General features: G+C 40.3%; 1 long non-coding RNA gene across 1 annotated transcript in view; it reads right to left on the bottom strand.

Annotated features, from left to right (window-relative positions):
* Nucleotides 1–6,907, bottom strand: part of LOC117960793 — a 27,227-nt gene that overhangs the window by 7,684 nt on the left and 12,636 nt on the right. Inside the window, exon 3 of the long non-coding RNA XR_004660227.1 lies at nucleotides 710–713. This is a non-coding gene — a long non-coding RNA (uncharacterized LOC117960793). The remainder of the gene's footprint in view (nucleotides 1–709; nucleotides 714–6,907) is intronic.

Here is a 6,907-nt window from a genome sequence, read left to right as displayed (position 1 = left end):
CCGCCTCCTCTGGACATTTTAAGCCATTATGAAGCCTGGTTTGGCAGCCTGGTGTGTGTTCATGTGGTACAGCTCTGTAAAAGACCAAGATTGAAGCTTTGTGGAAAATCCTCGGCTTCCTTCTTAAATACACCCGGCATCACTGTCCAAGGTCCTCACGGGGGAAGGAAAGGGGAAAGAAAAGGGGAGAATCAGGTAGGGAGGACGGGAGTAAATTGAAGTTCTGAGGAAAAAGGGTCTTAGAAAAGGGAGGATGAGACTGATTGTGACTTGGAGGAATAATCTTGGTCTCTGAAATGATACCAACTGTTGGTCTGAGGAAGAGGAGGAGCAACAGTGAAGAAACGCGCAAAAATAAGAAAAAAGAGCACAAATGCTAGAAAAGGAGAGAAGTATCCCCCTAAGTCCCCATCTGAAGAGGAGGAATATGTATCAAAGGAGAAAAACATTATCAAATTACACTTTTTCTGTCCAAATCAAACTTCCATGGCCCTAAAGGAAGAAAAAAAAGAGCAACAAGGTCTGTTCAATTTAGTCATTGACTCTCTAATGCAGTTTTCCCCAAGAATCAAACAAGCTCATTTAAGAAAACTGTCTTGACAAATTGTAGCCTGTTATTTCAGTTTTGATACTTAAGACTTGTGAGTTTTATTTGTCTGCTGTTGGCCGTACAAAACAACCTGACGCCATTCATCCAGAAAATCTTGACACATCTACCTCACATCCACACATCATAATCACCCCAATTATCATAAAGTGAGGTGAACTGACAGCAAGACAGAGACAGATAGGCTGACACTGGACCCTGAGCTGCAGAAAGAAGCTAGGTAATAGGCTCCATATGTGCCTGAGTGCCACATTTAGACCCCCATATTGGTCCTTTCCACCACTTCCTATGATTTCTGCGACAGCATTTCACCAAGGACACACACATACACATGCACACAGACACACAGAGGCATTAAAAGCTGTGTGGGATCGACCAACCAGTGTATGATGTATGGTGTTTGTGCCCTTAAGAAGATATACAATGCACCACATTTGCTGGTGGCTACCAAACCTAATCCCTATCTTTCATTTCTTGAGTAAAGCCTCAGAAAGTGTTGACCTCCTCCTGCTTTGTGTTCTATTTTCCAACTTTATAAAGTTGCCATGGAGAGCCCAGTTTATACCAGCTAATCATGTCTTATTTGTTTTTCTGCTTGTGGTTAAACTTGTGGTCTAAAACCTGTATAACTCTAGTTCTTCAGTGGAACATGGATCAGTGTTGGTACTGTAAAGCCAAGCAAAAGTTGTACAATGCTGTTATGAAAGACATTATACACACCCGCTCCGAAGGTTCTCACTTTATTGTTGCGTTATCTCGCGTTATCAACTACCAAAATGTAATACATTATAGATTACTAGTTACTGTCACGTTATATTACAATATTACTGTCTCTGAATTGTAATGTGTTACATTACTTTCAAATAACAGCGGACGTTTGTCTTGGCAGCTAGCGTGTGAATACCCACCACCGGATCAATAAAGTTTCCTATGTATCCACTTTAATAAATCATACAGTATAGTATTCATATTTTCAAATGTATATACATTTGCAAAGTAAAACATACAAGTAGGAGTAAATGAAAAAATCAATTTAAAGGACTTTACAGTTTTATTGAAGTACAGCATTGTTGTGTGGTCATCATAAGAAGCCACTCCACTACAGACATGGTTACTCTCCACGGCGGATGAAATGCAGTGATATTACGTGTAGCAAGCCTCAACATTAATTCCCAACATGTTGATATCTGTCAGATACTGAAATTGAAGTTGTAAAGCGTTATGTTACTGCGTTACAGTGAAAAGGAATTACTTTACTGTAATTGTGTTACTTTTGTAACATGTTACTCCCAACACTGTTTATACAAGCAGCAAATATGTCCTCTATTATTATGGAACAGAGGCCTCCATGTACTATAGTGTTTGTTAAAAGATGCAGATCAATTTCAATTGGCTTGATATTCTTATGCATCATGCATTGTATTTCCTGCTGAGGTATACGACCTGTTTCACAATATTTAAAGAAGCACAGTTAATTCCCAGAACAAAGCATTTATAAATAAATATTGTAAAAAGCAGTGACTTGTTACTGTTGGATTTGTGGTGATTTGATGTATTGAAGTAGTAACTACTGTGTATTGCACATAAGATAAGTGAAGACTACAGTCCTCTGATTCCATATGTGCTCCTAGAAATGTATTGATGTTTTCTTTAACTCTTGGCTTTAAGGATTTCCCCGTGAGGACAATGAAGCGGAATTGAAATGAATTGATTTCTTCAACGTGCTCACTGTGGTATGCTGACTCACTGCGAAGACTTGTATGGAAAACATTAGCTCACACTCAGAGGACTAACCCAGGACTCTTGCGACATAGCATAGCCAATGAGTTCTGAGATAAACTTGCAGAGAGTAATTTGATGGCCAGTTTTAATCTTCCCATGACCCACTTTTGGTCTCAAGTCAGACTTTGACAAAACACTACCTACATTTTTTTCAAGGTTCAGGACCTAAAATAAGATGCAAGTCTGTTTTTGTTGGGCCACAATATGGCCAGGGAATGTTTTCATTAGACTGGCTCCCACAGTGGGAGACCACATTTAAAGCTTTACATACACACCCTGCATTTCAGCGTTTCTGAAACCAAGGATCAGGACCCTGAAATGGGTCATCAACCTTTCATGGGTCAATTAAACTGGGTCCCTTTGGTGGGAGGCTAATTGTACTCAGTTTTGCATTCATGGCTGAAAAATTTCAAGAAGTAGTGAAGTAGACAAATTCACCCCATGACACTACTAGTTAGTCTGCCATTTGGCTGTCCTTGGGGAGGCATGGAGAGAGAAACCAATGAGGTAGGGGGAAACAGAGAGAGGGAGTGAAGGCAGATTGTGTGTTGCTGTCATTATGTGTAAAGTAAATTAGTCCCCAAGGAATATAAAACATGTCACAAACACTAACTCAGATGGATCCCACACAGTCCCCAGTTGTTCTTTAAATGTCTTCACGGCATCAAGCTACTTCCCAGGTACCGGAGCCTTCACAAATCCCAGAACCTTCACCCTTTCACTCGTGAGAAAGTTTCACCGTATGCTGAGAGCAGATTAACTCAGCTTGTGAGTGAGCTTCACTTGAATTTTGTGATCTGGTTTGGTGAACAAAAATGTAAATCTGATTTGAGGTAACACATTATTGAATGCCAAATATGTCATTTTTTTTAAGAAAGCTAAGTTAATAGTTTATACTTTATGTCTGAATATTTTATATCCCTGCCTCTGCTGAAATACTTTTATCCCTAGTGGGGACGAAATGCATCCCCATCCTCTAAGTGATCAATGCTACTTCACTAATAGACCATTACTGTATACACCTCTAATTAATCAAATATTTCAAACTATGTAAACGGCTGTAACGTAACAGACACTGAACCGACAAAAAAAAAGAATTGTGGTAAAAACACTCCCAAGGAACTAACGAGTAAACGTGAACTCTGCTCTCTGGCTTGACAGCGCTGGGTTTTAAGTTCACACCACGTTGTGCTGTTTCATTTTTTTTAGATTATTTTCCATTGGATATTGAAGTTCATGAAAAAGTGTTTTGGCATGGTCGCTCAATTTTAATTCCCGCCCTTTGCGTTTTTCACAAATTGCTAATGATGAGTGTGTGTTGCTAAAAAATTTAAATTCAAAAATTGTTGTGACTGCTATGTATGCAGATTAAAGGGTCAATAGACTGAAAAGCTTGTTCGTGGAATAGCTTTGGATCCTCCGTCTACACCTTTCCCCACAAGTCCTCTGGTTTCTCATGTGTAACCTAGCTATTTCTGCCACTTATCATGTGAACAACACTGTAAACGTCTTCCAAGACAGACTGCTGACATGTGCGCTGTTATCCCAACATTTATACCTCCTGTCTATGACAGCAGGAATTTCACCACGCATTTGGAAGGCATTCCAGTTTTTTTTTCTACTTCAATGACAAATGTGTCTCTGCTGTGTAACAACCCAGCTTTGACTGGTGTTTAGCCAGATAGCTACAAGACAGTGAGTGTGTACCAGGACTGTTTTTCTAGCAGGAATGAAGAAAGAGGGACAAGGAGGCAAAAGAACCAAAAGACTGCGTGTGTTTGTGTTTTGTCCGACTGACAGAGCTGCAGCCGGTGAGTCTTTGGGTGAACTTGTACAAGACTCCTGAAGCATGGGAACACTCAGAAATCATTACTTTGTCACTTCAAATTAACTCCAGACTGAAAGAACATGTAAGGTTGTGTTTGTGTGTGAGAGAAAGAGGGGGGAGGGAGATCTTATGAGCTTTTATCAAGCAAAAGTGGGATTTGCAAGGCAACTCAAACAGTATCTCTCTTGAAATTTACCTTTAACCACTAAAGGGCCTTTTCTGCCTAAAAGACACACAGGAAAGAAACACTGTCAATGTGTTACCCCTCGTTGGAACACAAAGCAATGCTATTTGTATTTGAGGCTTGATGAGTGCAAGTTGTGTGACATTAAAAGCCAAATACTAAAAGTGTTTTTTTTTTTTTTTATCAGTGCAAGCAATTGAGCTTTATCATGAGTACAACAGTCCTTCTATCGCTTATCAGTTGCCCATCACAACATGAAAGCTAAGCAGCAAAAGAAAGCCTGTGTTTGTTAAAGGCTGGAATTGCATTTACAGAAACAAAGCCAAAAATGTACAGCAGGGAGGCCCTGCACTCCTCTGTTTGGACTCTGTGATGCTGATTTTGACAATTTCAGTATCAAAGAAATCAAAGAAAAGACAAATCTATTTGAAGAGCAGTCAGCATGTTCTGCAGGAAAGCATCACAGCTGCTACCAAGCAGGACCACAGCAGCGCTGCGGCCCCCCCGCTGCCATGCAGTTGTGGGATGTGCATGTCATCAGCTTGGCTCAGCAACAATGGTAATGAAAACACATGTATTTTGTGTTTGTGGGGTTAGTATCTCAAAGCCTTATTCTGTTTAAAGCTCAATGCTGCAAAGCTAAAGAGAAAATGGACATTTAGTGAAATGTCTACGTCATTAATGGCTATTTAAGCATGAAAGCAAAATGGCATATTAACTAGCTGGCGTTGCATGTGTGCCAGAGAGCTACAGAGAGAAAAGGCAGTGCCGGCCTAATCAGATTTGGGTACTTTTCATTAACTTGGCTATCTGAGGTAGTGTGAGCTCTTTAAGCATGAAAGTCTAACAACCAAAGAGAGTATGTTGTAGGGGGAGAATTCAGTCAAAAGGATTAATTAACACTAAATGGCTGTTTCAAGATAAGAGGACTCTTTCTAACCAAGGCCAAATGAGTCTGTTTGATCCAACATCTCACCCTCTCTCACTCTTTTTGTGTGTGTGTGTTGGTGTGTGTTGGTTTGCATGAGAAAGGGAGAGCACAAACGAGTATATGTATGTGTTAGAAGGGCACTGACAATATCTCAAAGTGTGGTGCTTTTTCATGGCGGTCCGAATTTCCAATAAGTCATCCAGCATGTGCCAGCCCTCCAAGCCACGTTCTGCACCCCAGAGGATGCTGCGACTGGTGTCCCTCCAACATTGTGCGCAGCAATGGCAACACTCGCGGTTTCAGAGTGAAAGAGAAAGAAATTCAATAGGTCACTGGAACCCCACAGAACTGGCCGAGAGAAAGAGAGAAATGCAGAAGAATGGAAATGTATTTAACCTGTTGGTACTCCTGCTGATGTAACACCAGTGACCAGCCTGCGGACATCAATCATTCATATCGCTATGTGAGAAAGAAGTTTATGACCCGAGGTACATTGGACAGGTGTCTGTGTCTAAAGATCTGTTGAACCAGTACCTCTGAGTCATGCAGTAGGTCAGTTACTGATCTTTACAGTATATCTGTTGGGATTTGCAAATAAGTCATTATGACAAACATAACATAACACACCCTAACCTTAACCAAGTGTGTTGAGTTGCATAAATATGACAATGAAATGTAATTTTTTTTAAATGAAATATATTTCCAGCGAATGTTTTGCAGATGCAGTTTCACAAAAATGGAAACATTTAGTGCTTCAGATTAGTAGAATATAAACATTCTTTGGATATGTTTTTAGCATGTCATCCATTGTTTTGCTCACTAACAGCTGTTGTGGAATTTAGAAAATGTATTGTAGTGCGTTGTAGTTTTCTAGTATCAGACAATGATTACAACATTTGAGTGGCTGTACAATAGGGACAGTAGCTGTTGAGATGTCAACCTAAAAACTGTGCAGTACAAAGTGTTGCACTGTTGAGTGGATCCAGTTCAAACCCTGTGAGGGGGCAGACCTCTGGGCTGTACAAAAGCCTTCATGATGAAACAGGAGTGTGTGGGAGCTGACTCAGAGAGGCTGATATTGGAAAGATGAAGCTAATGTATCTGTATATGCAGGTGTGCAGAGCACAGCCGCGTCTTCTGAGTATTTTAAATGCAACCACTGCTTGGCCTGATTAACATTTAAAGAAGATTTGGTATACCTTCAGTACCTCCCATAGTAATTACTGTGGTAACATATTGGATGAGAGGGGGAGAGCATTACTTATTACAGTTCTACGGATCCTAGAAAGCTATGCTGAGCATGCATTCTGCTATTAGGATCAACTTACTGCATATTCATAATTTGCACACAGGCATGTTTGTGAGCTGCCCAGCCTCGGCACTCATCCGCTGCCCAGTTGAGCAGCTAGGGGTTTAATACCACACTTAAAGCTAGTGCAGACTAGAACGATTTGTGATGTTTGTGACACCAAAGTTGATTCAAGATCAAAACTTTCAGCCACTTTCTTCTTTGCTCTGTGAGTTTATATAACTGATAACTATAGTCTATATCTCCTAGAATTAAACTATAGTCTT

This window comes from Etheostoma cragini, chromosome 17, assembly GCF_013103735.1.
Source record: "Etheostoma cragini isolate CJK2018 chromosome 17, CSU_Ecrag_1.0, whole genome shotgun sequence".
In the NCBI taxonomy this organism is placed as follows: Eukaryota; Metazoa; Chordata; class Actinopteri; order Perciformes; family Percidae; genus Etheostoma; species Etheostoma cragini.
Note: the sequence above shows the minus strand (reverse complement) of the source record. Positions and strands in the feature narration are given on the sequence as shown.